The sequence below is a fragment of the Podarcis raffonei genome, chromosome 11 (assembly GCF_027172205.1).
Source record: "Podarcis raffonei isolate rPodRaf1 chromosome 11, rPodRaf1.pri, whole genome shotgun sequence".
NCBI lineage: Eukaryota > Metazoa > Chordata > Lepidosauria > Squamata > Lacertidae > Podarcis > Podarcis raffonei.
The window spans coordinates 13,539,514-13,559,342 of NC_070612.1; the positions used below are offsets into that span (position 1 = coordinate 13,539,514).

The following is a 19,829-nucleotide window of genomic DNA, read 5'->3' on the forward strand; positions in this document are numbered from 1 at the left end:
CCAGAGGTAGAGTTTTCAGCTTCAGTTTGGCTTTAGATGAAACCATGATGGTCAACAAACTTCTGATGTGCTTGGATTGCGAACTTCTCAGCTGGGGGACTGCTTCTCTCTGGGCCCAAGCTCCTATTTTTACTGCAAGACTAAAATAAAAATCACCAGGAACTGAAAAATGAAAATCCATCAAAGTAGAACAGAGAAGTGGGGGAGGTTTTTCCCCCTTTCCTTTTTTCTTTTTTGCTTAACTTCAGCGTCTCTCATAGACTTGAGTAGCTACGGTGGTGTACATGGGCGGCTCGTGCTTGGAAAATGAGACAATCTTGTCCTGGCTGGCAATCCCATTTTAAAAAGCAACTACCAATTACAGGGTTCCAATTAAAATAAGTGTGTAGATATGCAGCTGGCTACATGATGGCCCAAGTGCCTTTAAAAAACCGCTTAGCTGAATTATTTCCATACTTTTTTCTATCGCACATCATATAGACAAAAAAGGTACATACTCCCCCCCCCGCCCTTTAGTACATATTGCACTTTGGGGTTTTTTCCACATCAATCAGTCAGCACAATATTGCATGAGCAGGCTCGCCCTCTCTTAGTGCCCACCTCCGCAATTGCAGAAACCTCCCAGAACTGCTCTAAAGGACCCTCCAGAGAGGATTATTAAATGTTCAACTCTAAAAACTTATTCACCAGAATGTAGTGTGGTAGGTACTGCTCACATCTCAAGGGAGGCTAACTGTCCTTTTGGACCACACAGCAATAATAGAGAAGTTGCCCAAAGCTTGGTATTTTACTGATACCAAATGCAGCTGGCTGTCAAAAGAAATCCAGCACTGCAGAGAGCCACAGGAATTGTTTGATACAGAACTTAATTTCAGTCCAACGCTGGCTTGATTCAGACATCACCAAAGTCTGATTTCCAAACCATGGTTTTAAGAAATAGGAATCTGCAGCAGATTCACATGGTGCCCCTCTGCTCTTACATGAAGATTCCCTACTCTGTTTCCTTGTTTGTTCTAACCAAAGCTCATCATTACATCTCAATCAGCACACTCTGTTAGCCAGTGGTGGCTCACGTAGGAGGTGGAGGCAGTGAGATGCAGTGTTGAGCTCACTGGGACACAAGCAGGCCAGCCACCTGCAGCCTAGAACTCCTCCATCCTTCCTGCTTCACTCCACAACATCCCCACAACACCACTGGGAGATTCTTTGTGCCTCCACTACCCTGCTGAGGAACCACCGCTATTAGCAGTAACCAGGACTTGTCTGAAAACCATGATCTGAAGTGGGATTTGGTTGCCTCTAACCATAGTTTACCCAATTCAGGCATCAGAGTGAATTATGGTTCATATTACATACAAACTGGATGATAGAAACAGCACACAAGAAGCTCCCAAATCTATGGTGCACTCATGATCTCCAATCCATTGTTTAGAGCAGGCATAGGCAAACTCAGCCCTCCAGATGTTTTGAGACTACAATTCCCATCATCCCTAACCACTGGTCCTGTTAGCTAGGGATGATAGGAGTTGTAGTCCCAAAACATCTGGAGGGCCAAGTTTGCCTATGCCTAGTTTAGAGATTAGGTTTTGTGACATCTGAATTGAACAATTGTATTAAGCATCCCAAGTCAACAGGATATTAGAATAACTTTAGAGGCGCTACAAGAATTGCAGGTGCTTCAGAGATATTGGGGGACACACACACTGAAGAATGCTGGTGTTTTCACAAAGTGAAAGACTTCAGTATATACAGTGACATGCAATAAAGATTGATTGTTTCTAAAGAGACATTGCAGTGCCAGTGCAACGTGCTATTACAACAGAAGATAGTAGTTTTACAGAGCCACCATAAGACAAAGGAAATGAAAGCCTTAAAGCTGCACTTAACAGAAGGATGCTTCCAGGTGGGCAGTTTTTCAGGTGTCAAGCTGATTCAATGCACCTCACACCACGCGCAGGACTGTGCCAATTCCTGTGTTGACCCTATTCGTTTAAAGAAGGGGTGGCTATTGTGTGGCCCTCCAGATGTCGCTTAACTCCAAGTCCTATGAACCCCAGCCAACATGGCCAACAGTCAGGGACGATGGGCACTGTAGTTCAGCATCTGGAGGGCATCCAGGTTTAAACAGGGGCATTGCAAAATTGGCATGTGTGGAATAAGTGAAAACTGTCCAAGAACATGCCATTGATTGGAGACTTATCCCCCGAGATGCTTTTGCCCCAGTTTCCACTTGGGTATTTTAGCATGCACACAAAACAGCCTTCAAAACAGATAGTACTTGGAGAAATCCTGAAGTTAAACCCAACACAGAACACTGTTGACCTAAGTGCATGTAACACAGTACTTGCTCATTATTTTGGTAGCTGGTTAATCCAAATTATTGCTTCTCAACAGTCTACCAAGTTGTGGTTTATTCCTGCATAATCGATAGTCATTGTGTAATCGATAGTCATTGTGCTGCCACCGCTGCTGTTTTAAGATCAAATTGATACTGCAACGTTAGCAAAGTTGCTAGTTTGCAAGTGGGAAGTGCTGTTTCACATTTTAATGAACATGGAAGGAAGGAAGGAAGGAAGGAAGGAAGGAAGGAAGGAAGGAAGGAGAGAGAAAGAAAGAAAGAAAGAAAGAAAGAAAGAAAGAGAAATTGAAGAAATGAAAAAGGGCAACTTTAGTCACACAGAAGAAGCCCAGCTGAAGACTCAACCAGTAGAGTTCTGATAGTGGAGAAATAAAAGCAAATATACTGTATTTTGCTGTGTATAAGACGCCCCATGTATAAGACAACCCCAATTTTTTTTAACCCAAAATTAAGAAATTAAGTTGTTTAGCTTTTTTGTGGGGGGGGGGTCACTTCCGCCAATCACTCACCTGCCTGCCCACCACTGCCAATTGCTTGCCAGAGCCACTGCCGATCGCACACCTTGCCGCATCGGTACTGGAACTGGATGGAGTTGACCTCTCTCTAGGCTCAAGTTTACATCTCGGGATGGGGTGTTTATGTGTGTCCTCCTTGACTCACCTATCTGTGGCAGTAGCAATGGCTAGCAGTGTCTTTAATCAGTTTAATCACATATATCATCTGCAACAGCAGACCTTGCCTTACTAATGGTGTGGACAAGAGACAGGACCTTTTCCATTGTGGCCCCTTATCTGTGGAACTCTCTGTCATGAGAGCCTTTGGGGGGGGCTTCTTCCCTGTTTTCTTTTCTTAAAAGTCTTTAATCTATTCTGCCTTTGAACAAAATGGTAAGATGGACTTTAAATTGCTACCGTTCAATGTCTGATTTATTTATTTACAAAAAAGTGATACTATTAACTTGCTTTTCTGATGAGTTTTATGCTGTTGTTTCAGTCTTAATGTATTAGATAATATTTATTTAAAAACTTTTATGAACTGCTTAATATTTTAAAAACCCCAAGTGGTCTACTGTCTAAAAACAAACGTTGAAACTGAAACACAACTTAAAACCAGCAAAAACCAGCAAAACAGCAGTATAAAAACACACAAAAGCATATGGAGCAGAAATTCAGAAGACTCAAACATGTAAAACAGGATCCAGTCTTTTGGGTCAATGAAAGTCTGAGCAAATCAGTGTTACTAAAAAATGATTTAATATGAATATAAGCCACCTTGGAAAAACTTTGTGCTCTGAAATGTGGCACAGAATTTTTACAAAAAAAATTAATTACTTCCTGGACACTATTTCCCCACATCTAATACAATGATAACAGTAAGACACCCCCACCTAAAAACACCCCCCTCTCTTAGCCAGTTTATAATCTTAATATCTGATACTAATGCATAAGGACTACATAATGCAATGTATAGTATTTTTCATGCCTTTTTTTAAAGTTAGTACCAATAAATATTTGTCCAGCATTGACAATTCAGGTTTCCTAATGGATCCACAACCTCAACGCTTACAGAGGATACATATATTGTTTGTGTCACAAAGAACACTAGGGAGTCACAGCCTTAAATTGTGCTTGAACAATACTACCATTTTTAAAAAAGAAAATGGTAAGTAAATAGTTCTGAATATCCTGGACTGGAAATAGTGATGCGTTCAATAGATGCAGGAACTGAAAACAATACAGATATAATATGGTCCTTCAATTAAGGCTAACAAAACAAATATGTTACTATTGAAAGCAAGTAGCCTTGAAAGCAAGTCTATTTCTTGGGTTAAAAAATATTTTACCACCATGATTCATCTCTAAATTTGTCTGCTTTTTCTAGGCAAAATAAACTCAATAAACAAGCAGATTTCATTCATGTAGCACTCTACACCTCAGTCCCAATGTCTGGGAGCAGAGAGTTCCTGATTATCCACTACAGTACAGTTTATTTTACATCTGAAATACAAATGTATTTTCACCAGTCATCTAAATCTCAGGATTTGAAAGCTGGGAGGGGGGATAGTCAGGAAAATTTGTTGTTTTTTAGTCGTGTCCGACCCTTCGTGACCCCATGGACCAGAGCATGCCAGGCACTCTTGTCTTCCACTGTCTCCTGCAGTTTGGTCAGACTCATGTTGGTAGCTTCAAGAACACTGTCCAACCATCATTCAGGAAAATATGTAGGTATTTTTTTGAAGTATGTATATATAGATTCCATAAGAAAAGATTGCAAAGTCCTTTACAAAAAGAAAATACATCAAATCCAAAAATATGATTCAATTTACTCAACACACTCATTCTGTGTCTACTAACATACCTGTATCTCAACCTATACCAACACTCATTCACCAAAACTTACACCCATAAACACACGGTACCTTCTCAACAATTGCACACCCAAACAACCCCCTAAGGACATATGCAAAAGACCCCACTGCGGCATTGGCAGCCTAACAGCCGAATGAGATGCAGGCTGCCCACTAGCCCCAGTAAAAGTGAAAATAAAATAAAATATGCCGTTCAGGCAAAAAATACACGTTCACAGTGGGTTCAGACTCTCACCTTAGCCATCAAATAAATATAGGATTTTTAAAAATCTACATCTATGTCCCAAATACACTATTTAAAGCAGGAATACTGAGATCAATTTAAGCACCATCCTTTATTTCACACCCCAAGCCCACCAAGTCTCAAAATACCACACAAAGCATGAGCCTAAACTTCCATGGTCTCTTATATCTGACAAAGTCCCTGGAAGTGACTAATCCAGTAGCATGACAATTAGGCAACAGAAAGGGGGCAAGGGCTGTATTTCAGGGGTAAGAAGCAAATCCGGGAGAACCTGGAGTAGCCCCATTGCTCATAAGGCTTTCATGGACCGTTGATCTCATTTTTGTTATGGCTGAACAGTGGTCCAAGAAACCTACCTATTACAAGAAGCTTCCTTTTATCTCAGTATTTTTAAGCCTAGTTCAAATGCAGAAATAAGCACCTGCTCTTTCAAGCCTCTGGAAAGTCTGGATTAAAAGCAAAATAACCCATCATTGGTTAGGGGCCAGCAGGCCAAGAGGCCATTGCTTGATATTGCTGGTGCTTGATTAAGTATCTGGAAACTTTGGCTTTTCAGTCAACAAGGAAGCACAGCTATCTTAAAACAACTGAGTTACAGATTTCTGAAGTCATGAAAGGAACAGAATTGAAGGAGGACAATAAGCATAGATAGCCACTAGCTTAGACGGTTTTAAAAAGAGTTAGGGAGATTCATGGCAGGTAGACATTGATGGACTGGTAGCCATGACAGTGAAGCCAAATACAGAGCCAGTATACCTCTGAAGATGTTGCAGATAAAGTAACTAGTGAAGATTGTGGTCTTCACAACCTCCTTGTGGGTTTCCTAGAGGAATCTGGCTGACCCCTGTAGGAAGGCAGTTGCTGAATTAGAAGAATTACTGGTCTGATCCAGCAGACAATTCTTGGATTCTTAACCATCATGAAGTCCATGCACATATACTTTAGATCACTACTGCTTCTTTGATCCAGTTTTTTGTTTGGTAAAACAAACCATGTGGGTCAGCAAATGGCTCGGAATATCTATTTTTAAACCTTATCTTTAGGCTAGTGGATAAATCCAGTTTGGATCATTATGAAGAGCAATTCCCATTCTGGCCAGAGGGCTGTCTTTTGTCCTAAAAGTAAACCAGGTTTTGTAATCTCAAATTTTCACACCATTATGCTGCTGCCTGAGGGCTTGGAGCGCTGCTGCCAGTCAGAATAGAAAATAGTGGGTCCGGTGGACCAGCAGTCTGCTTCCAGATCCACACCACACATTGAAAGCACACACAGCACTGATTTAAAGCACATGGTTTCCCCCAAAGAATGATGGGAAGTGTACTTTGTTAAGGGCTTGTGATGGGGAAAACTACAGTACCCAGGATTCTTTGGGGAATGTCATGTGATTTAAACATGCACTGGATTCACTTTAAGTGTATGGGGTGAATTTGCAGTATAGGTCAGCTTTATCTGTCCATATAATGAACGAAAGGACAACATGGTAAATGGGATGTATTGTATATAAGGCTAAAGGATGCACAGCGAGAGGGGCAAATCCCAGAATCTTAAAAGAGTTGGAAGAGTCATTTAGTTCAACCCTGTGTGTGTCCAGTGGTACCTTGAGTTAAGTACGTAATTTGTTCCGGAGGTCCGTTCTTAACCTGAAACTGTTCTTAACCTGAAGCACCACTTTAGCTAATGGGGCCTCCCGCTGCCGAAGCTCAATTTCTGTTCTCATCCTGAAGCAAAGTTCTTAACCCGAGGTACTATTTCAGGTTTAACGGAGTCTGTAGCCTGAAGCGTATGTAGCCTGAAGCGTATGTAACCCGAGGTACCACTGTATCTGTCATTCTGCTGGTGCATCTTTGGTCCTATCATAATTGAAGTATAAGGATGGCCTGGTAAAAGGAGGCAGGATGGAGGTTTATAAAATTATTTCAGTTAATTTTAGGCAAGATGTAAAATTTGCCCCACTTACCTGCGCGCTTGCTGCCATCGTGACCCACTATTCTCAGTGCTGCCAGTTGACCTTTTTAATCCCCCCTTTACATTCACCCACAAGTCTGAGGGCCAGAAGCACCCATCTCCCTCCAATCATATGGCCAAACTCTATTTGCTGTGTGTGTCCTCATAAAACCAGATCAGAGGAAAGGCAAAAAATATTACCACCTATCCTTGCTCTGGTGATTTGTGGGTAAAAAACAAAACCTAAAGCACCAGGAAACTTTGTCACTGTCTGCCCCAATAAGAGGTGACCTGAGAAAGCACTCTCTGTGTACATAGGTAGGCAGAAAGCACTTCAAAATGCATTATCGGCACTAAATGCATTATAACCATTTCAGTGGAATATGCTTTAGAGCATGGGTAGGCAAACTAAGGCCCGGGGGCCTGATCCGGCCCAATCGCCTTCTAAATCCAGCCCAGAGACGGTCCGGGAATCGGAGTGTTTTTACATGAGTAGAATGTGCCCTTTTATTTAAAATGCATCTGTGGGTTATTTGTGGGGCCTGCCTGGTGTTTTTACATGAGTAGAATGTGTGCTTTTATTTAAAATGCATCTGTGGGTTATTTGTGGGGCATAGGAATTTGCTTATATTTTTTTTTTCAAAATATAGTCCGGCCCCCCACAAGGTCTGAGGGACAGTGGACCGGCCCCCTGCTGAAAAAGTTTGCTGACCCCTGTTTTAGAAACACAAATAGTATGGGATGGGGATAAAGATGTAAAATTTCCAGAAATTTTGAAGACAGGGGGAGGCGAGACACACATTTTTGGGGTTTTCTCCACAGGTGTCAAGCAAACAAAGAGAGAGGAGAGGAGGAAAGCATCAATGAACACCACATGAAATGTAATCAGACTCTTTTTCTAAGCTATCACAATCAATTTCTGTTTCTTTACATTGTCATCATATTTAACATGGATTTCTAAAAACCGAAGGCTTGCCCAGATTAAAACTAGCTCCTGAGCTTTTACATGATTTCCTGATTTGGTGTGAGTATTTCCAAAGACAGACCAGCTTCACGTGCTGCAGAAGATGGAGCTATCTGAAGTAGGTAAGAATAGAAAGAGGAGGCCTTGCCACCATGTTGCAGGAGGGATATGCTTGGCAGAATCCCAGACTGTACTCATTTGATCAAATAGCTGAAGATGCTCTGTATTCTGAAACATTTGAGAGTACCTTTCAAGCACCAAGCCCTAAGTGGGCTGCTTGCTTTATAACCCTGTCAAATTCAGAAACAGTAAGATAGACACTTTCATTTCTGCCTTTAAATCTTGGATCCAACAGATTTGCAGCTGCATGAATAGGATGGAAACAAAATTATATTGCTCTGTACTTTTTCCCAGTCCCAATCCTTTGTGGCCTAGTCAAGAGGACAGAAACAGATCTACCAACTAGGCCAACAAGCAGAAGGTCACAATCAAAGAAGGCACTGAATCTTTCTTTCTTCTCTTGTTGTCAATGGTAGCGAGCTCCAAGCAGAAATGCATCTTGCTCTTGCATTTGAGAGTTATACTCTCAATGTACAACTGAGGACTTGTTTGCCGTCAGTGTACAGAAACTGTTGGCTCCTGATCGGAAGCTTGGCGGTTCAAATCCGCATGACGGTGGTGAGCTCCCATTGCTCTGTCCCAGCTCCTGCCAACCTAGCAGTTTGAAAGCACACCAGTGCAAGTAGATAAATAGGTACCACTGTGGCAGGAAGGTAAATGGCATTTCCATGCGCTCTGGCTTCTGTCACAGTGTTCCGTTGCACCAGAAGCAATTTAGTGATACTGGCCACATGACCCGGAAAGCTGTCTGTGGACAAATGCCGGCTCCCTTGGCTTGAAGTGAGATGAGCACCCCACCCCATAGTTGCCTTTGACTGGACTTAATCGTCCAGCAGTTCTTTACCTTTACCTACAGAAATCGTAATGGTCTTGATACTGTACATAGTCTTGCATAAAGGTCTTCCTGATACACGGTTTTAGAAATTTGCGGGGGGGGGTACATATATACGTAAGTTGTTGTTGTTATTGTTTAGTTGTTTAGTCATGTCCGACTCTTCGTGACCCCATGGACCAGAGCACGCCAGGCATTCCTGTCTTCCACTGCCTCCCGCAGTTTGGTCAAAGTAAGTAAGTACCCTGTCTTAAATATTTGCTCATCATCCTAAAAGAAAACATGTCCTATTTTTTTTGTAAATCATTTTTTCCATTGGAAGAGGAGGCTTGGGGAGGGGAGTCCCCCTGCCAAATTATGCTGGCATTTTTCTTCAGGCCATCACATGGGAATGATGTCATGCGTACAGCACCTCCAAAAGGCATCTACATCTCATACCAAATGTATACTTGCCCCAGGAGTGGGGAGCAAGCTATCTTTCGGGGGAACTTGTTCACCATAACCAATCTTCTCATGGAGAAACCTCTGATAGACAATTTGCCCCAAATAGCCCAGGCCTCTCCACAACGCAGTTGGAAAACCATTGCACTAGGTGCACCCAAGAGTGCACTGCGGGAATCAGAGAATATGCTGTAGGTACAGATATACTCTGCCTCCATGCTTCTGAATACCACTTGCCAGAAAGAAGCCACAGGAGGGGAGAGCGCTGCTGTGCTCAGGTCCTGTTTGCAGACTTCCCATGGGCATCTGGTGAGGACAGAGTTCTGGACTAGATGGGCTTCTAGCCTGACCCTGCAGGTCTATTCCTATGTTTTTACACACCACAAACTTGAAAGCAGTTTAAAAACAAAACGTCGAAGCAAAAGTGCCTTTATCAGATGTACTTAGATATTATCACAGATCAATAGGCAAAGATTCATGGGGCTGTTTAGGTGTGTGTGTGTACAGGTCTATATGTACCTGTGCGCACACACATGCTAGGGAGGGAAGGAGGATTTTAAAAAGATGCAATACAATGATTGACCTTTATACTTTACATCCATATCTGAAAAGCAAATATAGAATGCTATGTCTTGCTTTTATTTTGCCTACACGGTTCATTTTAGTGCAATATATATTACTTTACCAATCCCAGCTAACTTTACCTCTCCTCCTTCAGAGCTGCCTTAATGGTAATTTTTTAAGTGCTCACAGTGACGAGCTATCACTAGGAAAATACACTAAGTTTGGAACATGTCTAAATCCTCATATATGCTAGCTGTGCTTCATCTATTTCAGCACTTTGTACTATTCACAGCACCCTGAAATCAAACTATATCCATTAAAGGAATTGTGATCGTATTAGGGTATCCAAATAATGAGAGTTTCACAGTGCTGTGTGGTTAGCTTTCGTAAGAAAATACTAAAAATAATTCAGCAATTTATACTTTAACCTTGTTGGCAAATGGACATCTACTAATGATAATATAAGAAACCAATAATTCAGATAACATCAGTGCTTTTTTTCTAAAAAAAAAATGTTTAGGGGTACTCTCATTTTCTTACTCATATTGAAATATTGCCCCTCAATCGGGCCAAACTTAAGATTCACAAAATGTTTAGGGGTGTGCCGTACTCCCTGCGTACCCCCAGGGGGAAAAGCACTGGATAACATAATTGGTAAGCAAGGGAATAAGGTAATATTAGGAATTTCCCAAGTGAAAGACCAATGAAAAGTTTAAGAAATCCATCCAGAAGGATCAAATTAGCATTATCCAGCAGAGGGCATCCATAACCTAATATGATAGTTACACTTGAGACCTGCTTTTTCCTCTTTTGCCACAGGTATGCAAATTGTTCTGAAAATACAGGGAATTTTGCCACTTCTTCCAATAATCAACATAATGTCAGGTGTGCTGTAGGGGGGAAAAATCACCACTATTTGAAACAAATTTATGGTTGCTCTCACATACTGATACTTTCAGAAAATCAAGCAGCACGTGTTATTTTTAAGCAGCCATCAACTGAAACTTTGAGAAGAGAATAACTTTTTAGCACTTTCTAAATCTTCCCCCCTTCTACACAATAATGGATTTTGGAGCCAAAGCAGCAGAAAATTCTAAAGTTTTTGATTGTACACCTTTTATTGAATTCAGCAGCTCATAGGAAAAGAATTAAAAGCAAAAAAAAGTTAAGAGTCTATCACTAACACTTGTAAGAAATACATCGTACTAAAACAGGAACTGAGTATTGCCACTACTGCAAAACCAAGGTATTGCGGGCAGCTACAGTGGTAGCTGGAAAATATCCCACTCCTCTATTTGTCTATTTAGACCCAGCAAATAAACCCTACATTTTGCAAGATGGAACTCTGTGGTTACCCTAAACATTCCTCTACTTGTACTTCCAAACTTTTTTAATCTGATGTAGATTTGTTGGTTGTAAAGATATGCTAAATATAAATATATAGTAAATATAAACAGAGTAGTAAAATCTCTCTCTCTCTCTCTCTCTCTCTCTCTCTCTCTCTCTCTCTTTCACACACACACACACACACACACACACACACACACACACGTTCAGTGATCTTGGGGGACATGTGCTAAGTTTATTAGGTGAATAAGCACAGCTTCCAATTATAGTCATGGGAGCTTGAATGGGAGACCATGCAAGCGCCATTGAAATAAATGGAAGTTGCACGACAGCAGGGATCGGTGGATGGTACCCAAGATCTACAAAGCAGGCAGTTTAGGTTACACGTAGGTCACAATAAATAATACTCATTGCTTGGCCAATGCGAGCTGCAACATTGCTGCATAAGTTGAAATGACAAGCTTTTATTATTCCTAAGCACTTGATTTCTGAAACATTTGCACAATCTGTTAAGTCCAGACAAATTTAAATGGTTCTGACATGCAGCCTGCTAGGGTCAGTGACAAGGATAATGCCTCTGTTCGCGGGTAAAAATTTGTGGCATATAGGTCACTCTCTTAAGGGGAATCAACTGTGTGTTTCTTCTTTGCAGCTCCACCACAATCCTTCATCCTGCAGCCTGGAGCTGAGAGTGAAATGCAAGAAAGGAGTCGAGTGCTCAAAGCAAAAATCTGCTTCCAGGACAATCCATTATATCTGACAAGTTAAATGTTCCATGGTAGACCATATGGCATGAGAGCAGGGCTGACGATGGAAGAGGGAAACTCAGCAAATGCATCACAATTAAGGAGTTTGACTATAGTCTATACTTTATTTGCTTTATTTTTAAATATTTTTTTTAATTGTGGGGGCCATATAAATTTAGCAGTAGCCCTAATTAGACCTCACTATAGGTTTTGCTTGCCCACTGCTCACCAAAATGTTGTTTCTTTCATCTTAAAGCTATTGCAATTTAAAATAGTGATCTCCATTCACACAGCTTCTATTCCTAAATCTGCTAGAAACACTAGGACCTTTATATTACTTAATGTTATGTCTATACATGGCACAGACGTTAAAACACAAGGAAGGAGGAATCTAGCCACATTTAGGATTTAGATTGGTCCAGTTATGCAGGATAATAATATGAAAATGAGTCATTGCTCCAACTCCAATTCTCTGGACTACTGTCCTTAAGTTCTCTGTGGGAGGATCACCACCCACACCCCTGCCATGTCTACTCAGGAGTAAATTCAATTGGATTCAGTGGGATTGTATCCTAAGAAATTTTAACTTCCTCCAAAGAAGCTGGCTGGTGACACCCTCTAGCTTTCTCTCCCTTTATCAAAAGTATTTGAGAACATTCCATGACATCAATACCAGTAAGTGTCAAGAAAAGTTTTATTTGCCTTGGTTGATACAGTCATGGGGTGACAACCAACGTTACTCATACTTAGAGTTGACCCTTTTGGAGCACAGTTACATGGGATTCCCAGTGGTCTCTCACTAAGACAAATATCAGGTTCTCACATATTTAGCTTCAGTAATGGAACCCATTAAGTGCTCAGAACCAGCACTTCAGTTCCTGCACTCAATTGGATGGATCATAGTTTCAGTATGTGAAATGTCAAGTAGTAGTCCACTGAGCTTTACTCAAGAGTAAACCCACTGAAAATAATGAACATGATTATGTTCGGTCCATTCATTTCAACACGTATAACTTACAACTGAATACCAGCCATTTTATTCAAGATTCAAATGTGCAAGCATATGGGACTCTCAACTGGAGAAATTTGTAGTTGATGAATTGATTAATTTTGCAAAGTTTATTTCTTAGATAATGCACGCGCGTTGCACTGCACTCACGTTACAGCAGCATCAGAATGGAGAAAGCAAGAAACAGCAGTGACCCTGCCGTTGTGGAACTCCATCTTATGGAATGTACATCTGGATTCCTCCTTACTCAACATTTTAAAAGGCCTCACAGATATTTTTATTTCAGTCTGCTTTCAACCGCTGATGTCAGTCTGGAGCAGGAGTCACTAGTGCAGTGCATGTGGGTGCCAGTTTTCCCACCACTGCCTCCTGTGGTACCCCTGAAAGATCTGGGTAAATATCCCCTCAAAAATCCACAATGCATGACAAACTGTTTTCCCCAGCCCATCCTTTCCTACACGTTCCACAGCAGCTATTTTGTGCTTTTGCCAAACCGCTACAGCAGTCATTTTGTGACTGGCACCCATGACAATTTCCCAAAATTCCAAACGCATCCACCGACCCTCAAAAACTGGTGACTCCTAGTCTGGTTTAAAATGGTTATTGTGTGATTTATCCTTGCTCTCTGAATTTTGCTATCTTATTTCAATGATTTTATTTGCATTTCATATTTTATTTTTTAAAAATTAATAATTTCAACAACCGTACATTACATTGCATTTAATGTTAGTTTTTGCTATGGGGTGGTTCATTTTCTAAGCTGCTTCGTTAAAACTTTTGCCCAGAAAAATGGGGATATACCGTATTTTTCGCCCTATAGGACGCACTTTTTCCCCTCCAAAAATGAAGGGGAAATGTGTGTGTGTCCTATGGGGCAAATGCAGGCTTTCGCTGAAGCCTGGAGAGCGAGAGGGGTCGGTGTGCACCGACCCCTCTCCTTCTCCAGGCTTCGCGCAGCTCTCTGCAAGCCATGGGAGCCCACGCTGGGCTCCCACGCCTTGCGGAGAGTTGCCTGCATGCCGAAGCCTGCGCGCGCTGAGCTCAGCGCACCCAGGCTTCACGCAGCTCTCCGCAAGGCGCGGGAGCCCGGCGCTGGGCTCCCACGCCTTGCGGAGAGTTGCCTGTTCTGGGGGCTGGGGTCAGGGGAAGCTCGGGCTTCCCCAGCCCCGCGCCGGGGGGGGGAAATAATTTTCCCCCCTTTATTCCCCCCCCCAAAAAACTAGGTGCGCCTTATGGGATGGTGTGTCCTATAGGGCGAAAAATACTGTAAATACTTCAATAATAATAAAAAATTAAATTATCTTAAAAGAGGCATTCTGTCCCACATGAGATAAAAGAGAGAGCGAGAGCTAGGGTTAATCTGGGCTGCTGCTGTTGATTCTAGAAAACAATTATCATTTTCTCTTGTTAAATACCTTAAAGTGCTGCTGGGCGATGAGCAGATTCAACGAGTTAGGGACTACAAAAAAGTAGAGGAAAGTGTAACATAAATATGAAAATCTCCCACGTTATGCCTTTCCAAACAGGCAGTGGTCCCCACATATCCAGTTTTATGCTAAAGTACAAACTGGGAGTGCTGAAGACCCAGAGCATATGGGCATAAACAAATGAGGCACCTCCACAACTACAAATGTGGATTTACTGCTGCTAAATGCAAAAGAAGAATGGGCCAGTGTGGCCTTTGGATATTTGCTCTCCCAAATATCTCCCCAGTGGGGTGGAAGGCTGCAGAGTTAACATGCTGCGCTGTGCTAGCCATGGGTTTTGCCTAGCTACCATGCCCAATGGAGAACCGTTTTGGTGGCTAAACGTGAACAAGATAGGGATTGGGATCCAATGATTTGAACATCACTTGGAAGGAAATGGCACCTGTCAGCAGATTGGAGAGGGAGGCAATTTTCATAAATTGCTCCTTCCTCCTGAAGCCTCTCTACCCTTCAAAGCAGATTTTGGGGAAGGGTACAGGAAGGAGGCTGCAGATGAGAGAGATAGAATAATCCAAAATTGCCTCTATCCTTGTTCTGATATTGGATAACTTCCCTCAGCATCAGGGCCGTCACCCACTATGCTTCCTAAATTTGAGCTACAGTGGTACCTCTAGTTACGTACTTAATTCGTTCTGGAGGTCCATTCTTAACCTGAAACCGTTCTTAACCTGAGGTACCACTTTAGCTAATGGGGTCTCCCGCTGCTGCCGCGCGGCCACCGCGTGATTTCTGTTCTCATCCTGAGGTAAAGTACTACTTCCAGGTTAGGGGAGTCTGTAACCCAAAGTGTTTGTAACCCAAGGTGTTTGTAACCCAAGGTACCACTGTATTAGTGATTTGTAATTATACACACACATATAAATAAGTGCACAGATTCACACATTACTCTATCCACATATAACCCAGAGCAGTGAGTGCAAATGAGTGGTAAATAATTCTTTTAAAGGACCCTTATTTCATGCATCCATAAAAGTTCAAATATAAAAATATTTAATGCAAAAATATTTTGTATATTCTTTACCACTGGAGGGAAATTAAGTTCATTACAATATAATTATTTGAAGATATTTGTGTTTCTGAATGTAAAAAATCCTGTTTCTTGTTATTTGTATTCCTGTGCCTTTATTAGCCCTGTCACTACAATTGCCATTTATATATCGCTGGGGTGACTCTTTTAACTACTGACAACTACTTAATTTTTTTTTAAAAAAAGGTTCTAAAACAGTTATTAGGCGTGGGCATGTCACAATTTGAACATTAGTGTTACATGCCTAAAGACAGCATTGCCAGCCATCTCTAAGCCTTCATTAATTAAGACATTTGGAATTTTACACTGAATTTTAAGTACAATTTTTTGGTTTTCTCATCTATGTGAAAGTTAACTAAAGGAAATTTCAGGTTTCAAAACCAAATGTAAGTAGTGTTAAAATCTGGTTACTTTAGAACTGCAAATACGTCACGTCACAAATAAGCAACTGTGCCTTTGAGGTTTACATTGCACACAATTTCTATCTTAACAGACCCCCCAGAATGCATTGCTCCTGCTTCTTGGTGCCTATTGGTTCAAGCCACAAAAAGAATTATGGTGCTCTAAATATATTCCTGCCTTTAAAAGCTTACAAGTCAAGGCAGGTACAGAGCATGCAAATACAATTTACAGATGTTCAGTTACAGTTAAAACTCCAGTAGCCAAGAGGATGATGTTCATTTAATTGCATCTTTGACATTCATCTATATCCATAAAGAACGTATCCTCTTCCTCCTCATCCTACAGATTTGTACAGCTGTGAGCGAAGCACAGTGTGGTTTGCACCAACACATTCACAGCAGCATTCTAGTGGAAGGTACATCTGCGGATGCTGCTACTTTCCATTTCATTAGACCCAGCAGTGGTTGCATTTCGGCAGAATAGGTGTGATCCGATGGAGCTTTAAGTCTTGCTCAGTCTCACACTGAATGACAATCCTTTGTGCACAATGGACATTAGTAGCATGGTGGGATCCAGAATTTTAAACTGTTTTTCAAAGGCAGATAAAATGAATGACACCCCACTCAAATGGATGCAAAATAAGAAAATTATGTTACGGTGTCAATCCATGTAGAAAGGGTGGGAAGAACTGTCCTCACTCTTGATTGTATTTGTGACATCACAATTTACGGAGCTCTGATTAGCTGCATGGCATTGTCAGGAAGCCTGTTTAGAATTAGGACAATCCTTCCTAACCTCGTTCTGATCTGGCATCATTATCTCATCACAGGGATAATTCTAACAGCCAATGTGATCTCTCATAGTCTAGGTGGACCATCTCAGGGATGAATTCATGTTTGGTTTGGTTTTTAAAGGCAATGAAGCTGCAAAGCAGAGAAAGAAGGAGGTGTGAAGAGATGCAGGGCATGGAAAAAGCAAGTAAAGAAGTGTGGTAAAACTACCCCTCCCCCTCCAAGAAAAATTTTAGTTGGCAAAAATTTGGCGCTGCCTTGCTGACTGCATATCTCCAAGGACTGGCTACTGTGTTATAGAACACTCAACCCAACCAAATGCCTTGTGTCAGCTAGTTAAAGTCTAGCTTTGCTCAGGAGTTTTCCACAGTAGAACTGGGATAATAAATGAGAGAAGCAGATTCAAAGCATAGCAACTGAACACACTTTTAAATGGGGTCTTTTGCACTATTGACCTTATACACAAAACCCAAATCCATAGACTAAATTTGCCAGTGCTAGTAGTATTTTTTATTTTTTTTATAAATGTGCTATCACTGCACATTTTCCATATGACATTTCTCTCTCTCTCTCTCTCCAAAATGTTATTGAACAACGGGGCGGGGGGGGAATAGAAAGGAGCAATTTAATTATGAATAATATGAGGAGGACAACAAGACCTAGAGGAAAGAGGAGGAAATGGGTGTGTTATGGAGGCTACAGCACTGCTGCCACTACTTCCCCAACAACAATGAATGTCCTGTCAAAAATATGCCAGATTGGTTACTGAACCATCAGGGACACCCCCACACATTTTAAACCAATGTTTTGAGCCACAAGCATGGCACCTTTTAAATAATACTGAAACTTCAAGGAAGCCAAATTCTGCATTTGGCAGATTCCATGCATACACCGGGGGGGGGGGTGGCACATGGTTCTGCTTTTAAAAACATTTTTAATTAACAAGATTACAGTAATACAATAATACTTCCTTAGCTGTGGCAATAAACTGCCTACAATCTATGGCTACTGCTCCATTGAAGAAAGCCATGCATATATCAATGCAAGTATGCACACACAGAAGGCAGTTTGGGGGCTGGAGGGAAAGGGAAGAAAGGAAGGAAGATACAGTTCTACAAACTCACACGAGTATAATGAGGCAGGACTTTGTGCTTTGTAAACCTAAGTACTGTATACAGATCAACATTTTTTTATTGCTAATTAATATGCCCATATGGTAAAATAACACCTTATCCAAGGAGCTTCTAAGCACAGTAATTGTCAGCCTTGAACTCGCATAATGTTAACATTGTTATCTGAAATTTTGGCATAGCTTGATTTTGAAAGCCAGTGTTTCTTAACCAATATGAAATACAATTAACACTCTAGGCTAAGTATGTATTTTACTAGAGGCTCGACTAAGATAATCACATTTGCAGTTAGCAGTGAGATAGTATTGGAAAAAGAAAAGAAAAGTGAAATCTAACACACTGTCAATAGTGGAATTTGTTATAAGTACATACAAGCCAACTACTCGTGCCCCATGTCACGGAGCGCCAATAAAATAATGGTTTTGGGGTGGGGAGAGGATAAAGACTAAACAAAAGACTGAAGAGTGTGGTGCACATCCCCGCTATCTTGTTTTTAATGGCATTAAAATAGATTAAAATCTAGCACCAACTGGAAGTTCAACAATAGTTTATTGATTCACTATCAATATATTAATCAGATATTTAGGAACTTTTACCCATTGGGGGGAAAACCCCATAGCAGCAGCATAAAGCACAATCTTCAGAAATAAACCTGATTTATTTCAACAGGGTTTTCTCCCAGTTAAGTGGGGTTAGGATTGCAGCCTAAATCTATGGTCTTGGCTATGCTTCTCCTATCTGGAAAAACTAATAATATTGGCAGGTGGGTTGCCTGTGGTGGGGCACCTTTGATGAGGCTCTTGTGTGGCATAAGAAACAATATGCAATTTCCACCTGTCATTTCTATGGACTATGAGAGCTAACCAGTGGTGTCTGACAGATCAGTGGACAGAGACTGTTAGACAGGAAGTCTAGAAGCAGTTCAGACACCTATCTCCCCCAGCCTTATCCGAAGATGCTGAGGATTCAACCTGAGAACTTTCTGCATTCAAAGCAGATGCTATACCATTAACCTATTTCACAAATAGATTCAGCCTGGTGAGTGAATGGCTGCTAGTGTTACACGGCCCTAATACCTCCCTGAAAGAAGGAGAAACAACCCTAAACTCTGTAACTGTTTCAGAGGCAGCATTTGGGGGACTACTGCTACCCTCTCTCAGCTTTCTAACAGTAAAGCAGTTTTGGAAGGAGGAAACAGGCAGGCATGCTATTATACAAGATTGTAACAACTAATATTCTAAAATCTTATAGTGTTCCTGCCCCCCGCGTCTCACCACAATACGATGGGCTAAGAATTCTTTCCCCAACCTTCTACCTATGTCACTTTTATGCAACTAAAGCATGCAAAGATACATTAATATTTATTGCCATGGTTTTCCTGATTCAAGGGCCAGCAGTGGAGGGAAACTGTAGCATTCACAGAAGAAAATGCATATATTTTCCAATGCAAAAAATAAGCTCCATGTGAGGTTAAAGTACCACATCTCTCTTAGTGGCCAGAGTTAAACTGCTACTATTAATATTGGGAGCTTTGTGTGATTTAAACAGATAGTTTTAGATTTGTTTACCACATTCCACAATGTGCTAATAATAATAATCCCATCTTCCTCACACCAAGATGAATAATGTTAGTTTGTCTTGCTCTCAACAAGCATATGATTCCCCACCCCCCAAACTCATATGGATGGGCAGCTGTCTACCAAGAATGGTATCCCAACTTCTTCAGCCACCCTGCAGTTTCACCTACACAATGTCTATTTATTTGGGCTTCTGCAAGAGCTGTGAATTTAATCAAACGGGGTTTGATCCTGCTGTCTGTGTGTGGGAAACGTTTCCATTAACCTCAGTGGGGTTATGCTTGCTTAAGTGCTGCTGAAGCAAATGAAACATCTGTGCATGGCTGCTCTTTTTTCAAAACAACAACAACAAGCAGCCAGAAACATTTATATTCTTTTTTTAAAAAAAGAACTAAAAACACGGCCATGCATTTTGCAAGTGAATGCATTACAATACCATTTACTTATTGGGAGGGGGGGGAGTTGAAATGATGCTGG

The 19,829-nt window shown here is 41.3% G+C and overlaps 1 protein-coding gene across 16 annotated transcripts in view; it reads right to left on the reverse strand.

Moving 5' to 3' along the window:
• Positions 1-19,829, reverse strand: part of TCF4 (transcription factor 4) — a 339,764-nt gene that overhangs the window by 172,016 nt on the left and 147,919 nt on the right. Inside the window, exon 1 of one of the 16 annotated variants that reach the window (XM_053408689.1) lies at positions 8,100-8,104. The exons of the other annotated variants lie outside the window; for them this stretch is intronic. The gene's annotated coding sequence lies outside the window, so the exon portion shown is untranslated. Of the gene's footprint in view, positions 1-8,099; positions 8,105-19,829 lie in introns of those variants that run through there. 16 annotated transcript variants of the gene reach the window in all.